Source organism: Microtus ochrogaster, unplaced genomic scaffold, assembly GCF_000317375.1.
Source record: "Microtus ochrogaster isolate Prairie Vole_2 unplaced genomic scaffold, MicOch1.0 UNK29, whole genome shotgun sequence".
Lineage (NCBI taxonomy): Eukaryota > Metazoa > Chordata > Mammalia > Rodentia > Cricetidae > Microtus > Microtus ochrogaster.
The window spans coordinates 2,916,798-2,929,126 of record NW_004949127.1 but is presented as its reverse complement, the minus strand read 5'-3'; the positions used below and the strand labels follow the sequence as shown (position 1 = coordinate 2,929,126).

Sequence of the window (12,329 nt, the reverse complement as noted above, 5' to 3'; positions counted from 1 at the left end):
GAGTGTAAGAGGGTGAACCCGGAGGAAGAGTTAGAGAGGTGTGAGGCTATGAAATGCATTCTGCTGATGCTGGTGGGTGTCCGGTTACTCACAAATATGAATCAAAATAAAACCTGGAAAAATAAAAAAGACTTTCCATATTTATTACTCCAGCACCTAAATACTTGAATAAAGAAAGGATTAGTACTCTGGTAGGGATCCATTTTCTTAAGTTGCTATTAAGCACTATTTAACAGTCCAGTGGCATACCCTAAACATGCATGTCCTAATTTTGTCTGTGTCACTAGACAGCTATGCATGCATTGTCCTTCCTCTAGTTCCTTAATTAGTTTCCAAACAGTGACATTTCCCCTGGCCCACAGCCCCCTTCTCCTACTGCGCCACAGACGTCCCTCCTTTCTTTAGCCTCTGGAGCATCGGAGGATTTTCAAACCATAGTTACAGCTATTCACAGCTTCTCAATAAAAACAAAGTAAGATTCTTCTGAACTATTAATACAGTAAAAACACCATCAACTTAGGTGCAGTTTATTACAGCTGAACAAACAAGAAGATGCCCAGGGACGGAAGGGATACAGAACAAATTAAAAGTCCTTCTCATGAGTAACTCTTTGTGTTTAATACAGCGGACAGCAGCAATGGTGGAGGAAATGCTGTTTATGTTTTGATTGGGTGGCAAGCACACTGTGTTAAACATCAAGAACTGACAGCTACATGAACTAGATAAAATGGCATGCTGGAAGGAAAAGGCTAGCTTCCAAGCATCTGCCTAGAATCAGGAGAAAAGGTGCAGAGTGGAAATCTAAAGTTCCTTTCGAGAAAGGAAACATTAAAAACTCAAAATGTTCAGTTGTTATCTTATCCTAGAAAAAGACTTCTAAAAGTAGAACATAAAATACTAATTATACTTAGATCATGTAATTTCAAGAAAATATGAAAAATGTAACATATTCTAACTTAATGTTGACCATATTAACAGTTCTTACTGTTCTTGGAAATTAATTAATTAAGAAAAATAGTTCCAATTAAATGAATAACATCTAGTAAGACAAGTGTTCACATGTGAGTTTTAGCTATTTCAAATGCAATGCCTAATAATTTAATATTTACACAACTTTTTATGACTGCAATAAAATATCACATCTTATTGCACACATTGTATATCTGTGATCCTTTTTAGTAAATATGTGAAAGAGTAGATAAAATGTATTTGTATTCTATAAAGAAAATATATATAGTCTCACTGAGCTATCTGAGAGTGTTGCCCTCTCAGGAACACTATGGTGCAGCCCAAACCCCAGGCACTAAGTGCCTCCATACAGAGACTAGTAACGGCGGGAACTGCTGCCTCCAGGGTGCTTGCTCCTTGCAGTTATGAATTTTCTTTTAAGAATTTTAGCATGAATTAAGATGCTTCCTCAAACTGACGTTTGGAAATACACACGCATGGATCCCACCTACTTCCCACAGAAATATGTTGTCCATCTGCACAAAACATGGAGTCTGAACACAAGTCCTCAAGGGCGAAGCCCTTCTTCTCAAAGAAGCCTGTTTCCTTATTTCATGCTTCTTTAAGATACTAATATAGGCCAAGCTCTTCCTAAGTTATAAAGTTGACTTTAAAGGAATATTCAGTTGGCTTGGAGGACATGTGTGCAATTGTTAACAGTAAATTGATATGCATGGTCCTGTTATACCACTTTAGTTATGAAGCAAAGACTGAAGTGAAAACTCCCATAAGTATCATATTTTAAAGGTTGTAACTTGTTAAAAGTGATGTGGCCGTTTTTAAAATTCCAGAATAATAAACCACAAATGGAGATGACAGCCTGTAACTAGCCTGCGTTTTCTCTAAGTTTCAACTTTTATAAGGAAAATAGACAAACAAGTTATGCAATATTTCTTTGGTATTACAAAGTAAGTTCTATTTTTTAAGAAGCCTCATTAAAGAACTCTTGATGCCACAAATTAAAAATGAAATGTATAAATAATAAGCGTCACATTCTTTGCTTTCATAGCACAACACTAAACACAGGGAACACTTCATTTATCCTTTTCATTATGAAGCTGGACAAATGCTTAACTTTTTGGCCATTTTGGTTAAGTAAAAATTCAACTACTTAAATTTTTTAATCTCAAATTTGACTAAAATCTCCCCTTGTCCGTTCTACTTTAAACCTGAGGACTGAGGACAGACCGCCCTGGCTAAGGCAGCTAACAGGGTTTCTCCTGTTCTGGGTCTGCTCATGTGGAGGCAGCAGGGGAGTGGGGCCTGGTGGACAAAGGAGGCGGAGGCCACCATCCCGCCTGACCATCTCAGACAGCAGGTCTCATGGTGGTGCGGTCTGGTTCTGCCGAGAACTGCCTCACAGTAGAGTGGCTCTCGCATGGATGAGATCACAGTTTTGTTGGTTTTACTGTGTGGTTCCCTTGATCACTGAAGCCTTCTTCAGAAAAGTCAGCTCTTTCCCTTTTATGGCATCAGTTCCAACCCTGCCCCCACAGGTAAGCCATGGACACAACAGAACCCGTTATCTCCTCCTTAATCCGTAGTCCTTCACACATGCTTGGGAAGCAGCGATGTTCTCTTCTAGGGGCCCAAGGGAAATGTGGGAGGTACCGCTATTCTCTGTGAAGGGTTCTACCAGTTCTTCTCTGGTGCGAGGCTCTTCTGCTCTTTCAGCTTGTTCCATTAGCCTTTATCTTTAGAAATAAAGGAATTGAAATTTTACCACATTTACCAAATATATCAGGACAGGTTTGCAGATTCCACCTAGGAGGTGAGATGACAGGCTCCCTTTCCTGTAGGGTATTATCTCGGATGGGATATCCAGCTTGACTTGAATGAGGAAGCTGTTATGAAAAACACTGAACCCCCATGGTAGCGATTCACCTTTACCCTCTTCTGTGGGTTAGGGTGATCACCTGGGAGTGTGGGGCTGATTCTGAAACCTAACAGTAAACTCTGGGTCAGCAGGGCAGCCCCATCTGATTGTTGGCTTTCTCTACACTAGAGAGGCTTCTGCATCATTTTGGCCTGGGTTGGAGACTTGGTCTTCAATCTGGGACCAGCCAGAAGTATCCACTCAGCATTAGGAATAAACACTGATGACCTAATGGACATTCATATTTTAATTTATTCCTTCATCATATATCTAGCAAACGTGTGTGTGTGTGTCTGTGTGTGTCTACACACTGCTATCTGAAGCAAGCTCCTGCCCTTAATAAGCACTGATGGGCTCAGGCACAGTCTTTTGATGTCACCCACAGATGATGGACAGACACTGAGAATCAGAAAAGTCAGATTGGGATGGATGAACAAAGCTAAAAATAATAAACATGAAGTGTGAGCACAGGTCAGTGCTGATGACTGTGCTGCACCCGTGGTCCACACAGTCGTCCTTACAAGAGCAGTTAGCAACAATTCAGTCTCAAGTTCTTCTGCTAGAACTGAAGAGAAGTTAGTATCAAGTTTTGTAAACCGTTGTCTGTGAAATATTTGGCTTCCTGTTAATAAAATGCTAATGCAGACCATGTGTGGCACCTATAATTCACACATTCATTCAATTTTTATTTGTGCCATAAATAATTCTATAATGAGATTTCTTTAAAAAGCACTTGCTTTGTATCTCCAAAGAAGTATTTCACAATTGTCTATCTGCCTTACAACAGTTAATTCTGAAAGTATAACTCTGAACTGAAAGCGAATTCGTGCTAAGAAACTTGGAACTTTTCATGCTGATTACATGCTCTGAAGTGTATCTGCATCAAGGGGCTAATTTAGGCATGCACTGAATTAGTTGCAACTATCTAAAAAGTGTTTATATAATTTAATTACAGCGTGGGACACCAGGGTAAATGCTCAAGGAAATGTTGAGAAAAACCCAATAGCTGAAACTATTCCTTAAATTTCCTTGAGGTGAATAGTCTCCTCATTTTTAAACCTAAAGAACACCACCCCATAGCTAAGAAATGTTCAGGGCAGCTTTGTTATTAATTCAGAAAGACAATAAAGGTTCTCCCTATGACCTATGAAACAGACCAGTGTCATCAATTTCTCACCCCAATGCACTCATCTCGACAGCACACAACATCACCCCATCACCCGCAGAGGCTGCGATAAATCTGTCTGCAGCTCAGAGGAGAGAATGTCTCTCCCAGTCGGGAACGGTTGTGAAGTCAGGAGACTTTGGTTTTGAGCCACGACACTTGGGCTTTGGATTTGTGTTGTTGCTAAAGAAATAAGACTCCCCTACATAGCTCAGGCTGGCCTTGAACTCAGTTCTATCTCAGCTTTCAGAGTGACTACAGGTAGATGCCCAGTTAAGAGTCAAGACTAATTTTAAGGTACCATTTACTGGAAAATCATGCAGCAGGAAGAGTCCAACCTTTCCAAAGGCTTTGACTTTAAAAAGGGGTAAGGAAGAGCACGGGGAAGTCAGCTAATCTAAAATAGACTGTGAAGGAATATGAGCCAGGTATCAGTTCAACCAGGCCAGCAAGCCAATAGGCTTCAACAGGGTCCCAAGAGACATACCAGGAAGGTAGAGGGAGAAAGGCCATGTACTCTCAAGATCTGAAGGTATAAAGCTAACTTTTCATTTAAATAAATTTTTATTTATGAAAATTCAAGTAAATACTATTCCATTCCCATATACATACAAGTAATTTTATATGGGCTGAATGGGTTTTATTTCTATATATAGGAATACAAATGTATATACGTAACAACAATTTTAAAAAGAGGCCATGAATGTGAGACACAGCAAGGTGGGGGTATATAGGGAAGGAAGAAAAGGAAGCTAGAAAATTATGCAATTATATTATACCCTCAAAAAATTTAAAGTATTGAAAAACTATTACACTGTAAAACACAAATTGATATATTCCTGGTGTCTTCAATCAATTCGAAAACTTAGTTTAAATCTCATGGTTTATTTCAAGAGGTAAACATTAGTGGACGCCAGTTTTAAATTAAAAGATGATGAATTAGATCGTCTAACCCTTTGATCCTAAAATTCACTATTGATTAACATCTTTCAAAGGTTTTGCTCTAGCGGTCCTTACGGCTTACTGACTATTCAAAATATGTCTCTAAGCAGAAAGCCATCGGAGGCAAAATGACTTCCCCAGACATAAGCATTAACCCAAACATATGTTTGGAGAACAATATATTTGTTGTTAATGTAAAGTAGGCAATTTTCCCTATATAATCTTCTAAGTAAATTACACCTAAAAAGAACAAATTACTGTGAGGAAAGGCTTTGTTTCCTAGAATTCTTTTTGGTGGGACATTTTTCCTTTTACCATATGCTTTAAACATCTTAATAAATTCCTATACGGTGACAAGAAACCACACACTGCACCTGTGCCTTCTATCTTAATTAATCCAATAAGTACAAGCCCACTTGCTTTAATTTGTAAAGGAAATGATGCCATATTGAGTTTTAACTTAAGGATTAATTACCTAAATAAGCAGAATTAGCTTAATGTTTCAGTTGATTTTGCCTAGACATAACTATCAAAAAATTCAGAAACTATGCTTCAAATATCATACTGAGAACTACGAAAGCAGAAACTTTACCTTAGGTGGCTAAATGGTTTAAATTACACCTGAGAAACCGTGGTTTATCACCTGTGGTTCCTAGGGATTCAACAGAATCAAGCTTTGCTGCCTACTAGTCTCATTATTTTCTGTGGTACAGAAATACTTCTCTTTGAATGGAGGCTACTTTTCTTTCCAAAACAGATTATGATTCTCTTAAAAGTAAATGTACAGTCAAAACCCTACACAGCCCCTACAGACCCAGACAATCACATGACACGACTCTGCACACACCGCTCCATCTGTTGGACATGACTGCCAGCACAATTTCGTGAGCTGGCAAAGAATAGGCAAGAATTCTGCAAGTATTTTGAAGTGCAGGCTTCTCATTAATTTTAATTTCCTGTTGGCTCTCTGAGGAACGAGTGGGGAGCGCAAGCACAATGTGCCACGTCCACTGCAGCCATGGCACATGGACACCTGTAATCATAAACTCTCCCAGCCACTCGCCCAACACTGCAAAGTTTATGAGTTTATTTCTTCTGTACCCCATAAAAATAAATCTAAAGCATCCACAGCTATCTTTTCATATTCTGTTAATACTCTTGCACACATCTGGAAAGAGTTAGCAATAATTATTTAATTAATGCAAAGCTAATTGATGACAATGTGCCTAAATAACCAATTAAAATGATTTCCTAAGACCAAAGAGGAACTGAAAGGACTGTTCAGTCCTTCCAGTGTAAGAGAAGCTTTCAGAACAATCTCTTTAGAAAGTAAGGACTCATCTACTCTTCATCAGATAAAGCACACGACAGCATGGAAAGACCTGGTGAGGGCTGGCTCAGGCTTTCTCCTCAAACCTTCTACAAGGTGGGCTCTGTTGCTGGCTTCTCTTGGGCTTTTAATGTCCACCCACCACAACCTCACCCTCCACACTCCACCCCCACTCCCGTCTCTTAAATACCCCATCACAACGGCTGGCACGGGAAAAAGGGAAGGACCCTACAAAAACACAGGAAGACCCTTTACAGGCTCGTGCTGACTTCAGGGTTCATTCTTTTTCTGGGTTTGCCATTTTTCTACATTCTTCAGAAATGATTTATTTTGTTTGGTTTTCCTATAACCTAGTGGCTCTCAAACTTCCTAATGCTGAGACCCTTTAATATAAAATTCTTCATGTTGTGCTGACCCCCAACCATAAAGCTATTTTGTTGCTACTTCCTAAATGCAATTTTGCTACTGCTATGAATTACAATGTAAACAGTTTTTGGAGACAGTAGGTTAAGAACCACTGCGGTAACAAACTGACTTGCAAACCCAGTCATCAGGGGTAGAACTACAGAAGACCTAGGCCAGTTTACACTCAGAGGAGATGGTTTGCTTGTTTTCTGCCATAATTATTTCAGTCTTTAGTCCTTCAGTACTGTCCTGGAGGATTCTTACAGGCCTTAGCTCAAAAGAACAACACAGACCAAGTAAATACTTAAGAATCAGAGTAATCAGGAATGCTAACTTACGGTCAGTTTGGGCTAAAACCGAAAACTACATGACCTACTGAATTCCACTTATACTAGTAATTATTTTCAACCCAATTTCTTCCTTTAAAAACACTGGTACTAACAGATGGCTTCTAAATATTTGCTTATTCCAAAGTCTTTACATTACCAAAAATATGTCTATTTAATGTGAAGGCTGCAACTTTTGAAAAACAAGATTTACATGTACTCTATTTAAACAATCTGGATGCCGAGGATATTTTGGAAATAATTCTAACAAATCCCAAACATCAGAATGGTGCTAGAATAAGCAGATCTGCTTTTTATATATGTTTTAGGCATCTTCATCGACACACTCAAAACAGAACCCCCCCTCTGCTGTTTAACAGAGTTAAAGTAATCAGTAATAAAAATACGTTTTATCTCCCATCTTTATATAGTAACTTTCCAGTTGGTCATGCTGTAAGTTCTGTTGCTATCTTATTACATTCAAGAACACAGTGAAACAGTTCACAAAAAAAATCCAAAAGATAAATGCTTAAAGTTTAAAATACACAAATTACATTACATATAGACTTTAAGGCAAAGAAAAATGCTTCCTAGTCCTAGCACATCTGGGCAGCAGGTGCCTCTGAGAACAGCCCCACCCTTCAGGAATCCATTCTGAATATCAAGACTGTAAGTGCTCTCTTATTTCTTAAAAGGGCAGAAGGACAACTTCTAAGTCTTGAAAAACTGGGCCAAACAGCCTTGTTGTTTAAAGCAACAGTCTATCAAACAAATACAGGAGCCTACAAGAGTCAGCTCTCTTTTGGAAACAGCCTTGAAACATACCATACAGAGAGGACACGGGATGCTTAGCACACTCCCCACTCCAAGGAGTCACATACATGAACATTCTGTATGAGACACATCAGAGAGTGAATATGACCAGATTCCCCTAGTGATCAGCAGCTGGGCTCAGGTAGTCTTTCTTGCCTTTAGTTTGCTCCGTTACACTGAGGGAAGCATTGTACCAAACCCCAGTGTCCACCCGTGCTTCCTCTGACGCTGTCACACATTACCTTCTACCAAACCCCAGTGTCCACCTGTGCTTCCTCTGACGCTGTCACGCATTACCTTCTACCAAACCACAGTGTCCACCTGTGCTTCCTCTGACGCTGTCACGCATTACCTTCTACCAAATGCACTTGACTCTTATCAACTCTTTTCTCCAGACGACCCTTCTTCTACTTATCCCTATTTATGTGCACTTCTGAGACTGCTACACACATTTTTCATTCCTCAACGTGATGAGAATGTGGAGTGGCTGCAGACGGCAGGTGAAGCAGAGGCTGGGAGGGCAGAACTGTCCCGGTCACTCCCTCAATTCCTCTTAAAGGCTACACAGTCTGTGCAAGTAAGTGGAGAAATCATTCTGCAAGAGCTGGGTCCATTGTAAGCCCTGAAGTCTCTGTCTGCTGAGGACACACCCCCCTCCCGAGTCCTCCCTGATGTCTCCTACGCTGATGCACTTCTGTTATATTTAATTACTGTTTTGTCCCAAGTCCATACCTCACAACTTACTTTCTTGTCTTTTTCTATCAATCAATTCTACATGATAATCTTAACTGTAGGAAGTTGTGCTGATGTGACAGGATGAACACCAGGACTCTGTGAGCTAAGAAAGGTGAAAGCCCAAGGGCTGACTTCTAGTAAAGCAGCAGGAAAAACAGAAATAGAAAAGAAAACTACCAATATTCTCATTAATTTACCTTATATATGCTAACTGAAAACTTGATTTTCTGTACTTGATTTTAGCCAAAAGGCTGAGAACACACACACCTATCAATTTCCATTTTCAGGGTTTTGCTGTCATTGTTATTAAAGTTCACTATTTCTTTAAGTTTAACTTCTCTACTGACTAGCGACACTGAGCACTTTTTAATGTATTTGTCAGTACTTTATCTTCATTGGAGAAATTGCTACTTAGCTCCTTTATTCACTTTTGAAATAATTTTGTCCTTATTTATCATTATCATTAAAATCATTATTTAGTTGTTCATTAAACATGTCAGATATTAACACATCACCAAATACGTAATCTGAATTTTTTCCCTAATTCTGTGGGTTCTTCTTCACTGCAATGATATCTGACTGTAATACACACATTTAGGTTTGATGCAGTCTGGTTGATCTATTTATTGCTCTACCACTTGTTATTCTGCAGTCATACCAAAGAGAAAAAGTAAGGAACTCAGAGTCAGGAATCGTCCCGCCTCTCCAGTTCCTTTATTTGCTCCTTTGATTGACTCTGGTTAACTTTTGTGCACAGAGTAAGGCAAGTGCCTGGCTTCATTCCCTTCTAAGGTTTACGCAGCTTTTCCTGCACATCTGTCAAAACAACTACCCTCCTGGGCCATATTTTGGACACTGCATGTCACTCAAAGATGCGTGTGTTGAAGGGTTGGCACTATTGGGAAAGATGGAAATGTGAGACATGAGGCCCAGTAGCAGACTCACTGCTTCTGAGTCCCTGCACACCGCAAGGGGTCTGAAAGCAATGTGTTTACCCGATCATATTCTGGGGCCTCTAAAACTGTGGGCTCAAATAAATTCCTTCATGTTATAAGTCATTCCCTCAGGTATTCTGACAAAGTGGTCAGAGCTGCCAGACACAGAGCTCGGCACCATCGTCAAAACCATCCTGACCGCACACGAGGGATTAGCTGGAGGCTCCTCACCACTAATAACAACTCCTGGTGCATCCTTCAGCCTTCACGCCAGCACCACACAGCCCAGTGCAGTGGCCTTTGCTTCTTTGACTTTCTTTTCAAAGCTAGCTTAACGTTTAGTGGCCCTAGAATTTAGGATGGATTTTTGTGCTTCTCTAGAAAGTGTTGTCATAGTTTGAATGGAGAACATTGAGTCTGCAGACCCCCTAAGTCTTCCAACAATGAACAGGAAACACCTTCTCATGCTCTGTTCTACTTTGAGCGGCACCTTGCAGCCTTCAGTGCACAAGCCTTTCATTGTCTAAGGTTATTCTAAGAGGAGCACGGCTTCTGTTCTCCCGCATCCAGAGGCCTCCACTGCTGCACACACCGTCTGTACATCGTAAATGGAGAGCCTAAAGGTGTAGTGCAGAACCGCGGGGTCTACCAGAAACCTACACAGACCAATTCAGAGGCCATTCAGCTGCCCTGATCACAGTGATAAATTCCTGAAGTCACTTGAGAAAACTAGGTGAGACTTACAGATAAATCATGTAACGAAGCCAGCCACACAGCTATTCCACAAAATGACAAGCAAATAAAGCCAGGCCTGGGGCGCAGTCCTCAATTCCCAAGACCCATTCATTGGAGAAAGAGAACTGACTATTACAGAGTGTCCTGTGATATCCAGACGTGCATGGGACACACACATGCCCATACACGGGACACACACATGCCCATACACGGGACACACACATGCCCATACACGGGACACACACATGCCCATACACGGGACGCACGCATGCCCATACACGGGACGCACGCATGCCCATACATGGGACACACACATGCCCATACACTGGACGCACGCATGCCCATACACTGGACGCACGCATGCCCATACAAGGGACGCATGCATGCCCATACATGGGACGCACGCATGCCCATACACGAGATGCAAGCATGCCCATACATGGGACACACACATGCCCATACAGACATAAGTTGGAGGATGGTTCCGACGATTACTGAAGCAATACTAATCCATCTTACTTGCTAATCCTTAACTGTGGTATTTTATCCACCACCCATTGTGTGCTCATTTAAAACCATCCAAGAGGTTAAGATTTATTCTGAAACAAGGCAGAATTCTGTGATGCTAAGTATTCTACATTATTCATCATGCTCATGAATGATTTACAGTTAGAATGTCAGCAATCTAAATAGTTTATGTATTTTTAAAGTAAATGGCTTAAAATGAAATCGCATCAGAACAAAAGAAATGCAGATTTTGTTTTTTTAAGTTCTTTAATGTTGAAAAAATGGTAAACAGCACTGTACTGCTTTCAGGATAACCCATGGGTCACAGTGTTGATATTTACTAGCGATTATTGCTAAATTTATTGAGGCGAGATTTTTAAAACTTTTTAAAAAGACTTATTTATTATGTATACTGTGTTCTGCCTGTATGTATGTTTGCAGGCCAGAAGAGGACACCAGATCTCATTGTAGATGGTGGTGAGTCACCATGTGGGTACTGGGAATTGAACTCAGGACCTCAGGAAGAGCAGCCAGTGCTCTTAACCTCTGAGCCATCTCTCTAGCCTGAGATTTTTAAATATTAATACCTCCTATGAAAAAAACCTCAAGTAATAAAGACATTTAGGAGAAAAGCTTTCAAAATTAAAAATATTTTTAATCCCAGGACAGCGAAATGGCCCAGTGGGTAAGGGCCCGGTGTATAAGGGCTCTGGGGGTAAGGGCCTAGGGGGTGAGGGCCCGGTGGGTGAGGGCCCCAGTGGGTGAGGGCCCGGTGGGTGAGGGCCCCAGTGGGTGAGGGCCCGGTGGGTGAGGGCCCCAGTGGTTAAGGGCCCAGTAGGTGAGGGCCCAGGGGATGAGGGCCCAGGGGGTGAGGGGGTGAGGGCCCGGTGGGTAAGGGCTCAGAGATCCAAGTACAAACCCCGAAAGTCACACGTGGGAAGTGAGAACCAATTACTGCCTTCTGGTATACAAACATGTACAAATATACATAACACATATACACACAAACATACTCAAAAATAAAAGTGATCCTGAAAGGCACTACTTTAAAATAATTATAATCCCAAATCATTTATCATGATATTTAAAAATGGGTTAATACTACTTAAATCACTTAAAATTTTAAGATATGTATCATTTTATTTGCTCATAAGTATTATGTCTACTAAAAATATAATTATAAATGATTATAATTTTATTTGGAGAATAACCACTCCTGAACACTTTGTAGAAGTATCAAAGCATTTAAACTTCCTGAAGCAAAATTCTACTGCAATTTTTTTTTCATTAAAGAATTCATCATGAGAACTTAGTCTTTCAAGTTCTGGAAACAAATACATTAAAATGATTTGCATTAAAATGATTTATCTGTATTCTTTGCATTTTTAAGAAACAAATAATAGTAAACCAAGTAGAAGAAATAAAGAAAATGAAACAAAATACACACTAGGACAGAGTTTTACACTGAAGCTCCATGTCACCAGACACAGATTCACACTGAAGCTCCGTGTCATCAGACACAGATTCACACTGAAGCCCTGTGTCACCAGAC

The 12,329-nt window shown here is 40.3% G+C and overlaps 1 protein-coding gene across 3 annotated transcripts in view; it reads right to left on the bottom strand.

Annotated features, from left to right (window-relative positions):
* Stk3 (serine/threonine kinase 3) overlaps positions 1-12,329 on the bottom strand; it is a 208,914-nt gene that overhangs the window by 39,347 nt on the left and 157,238 nt on the right. The window lies entirely within an intron of this gene.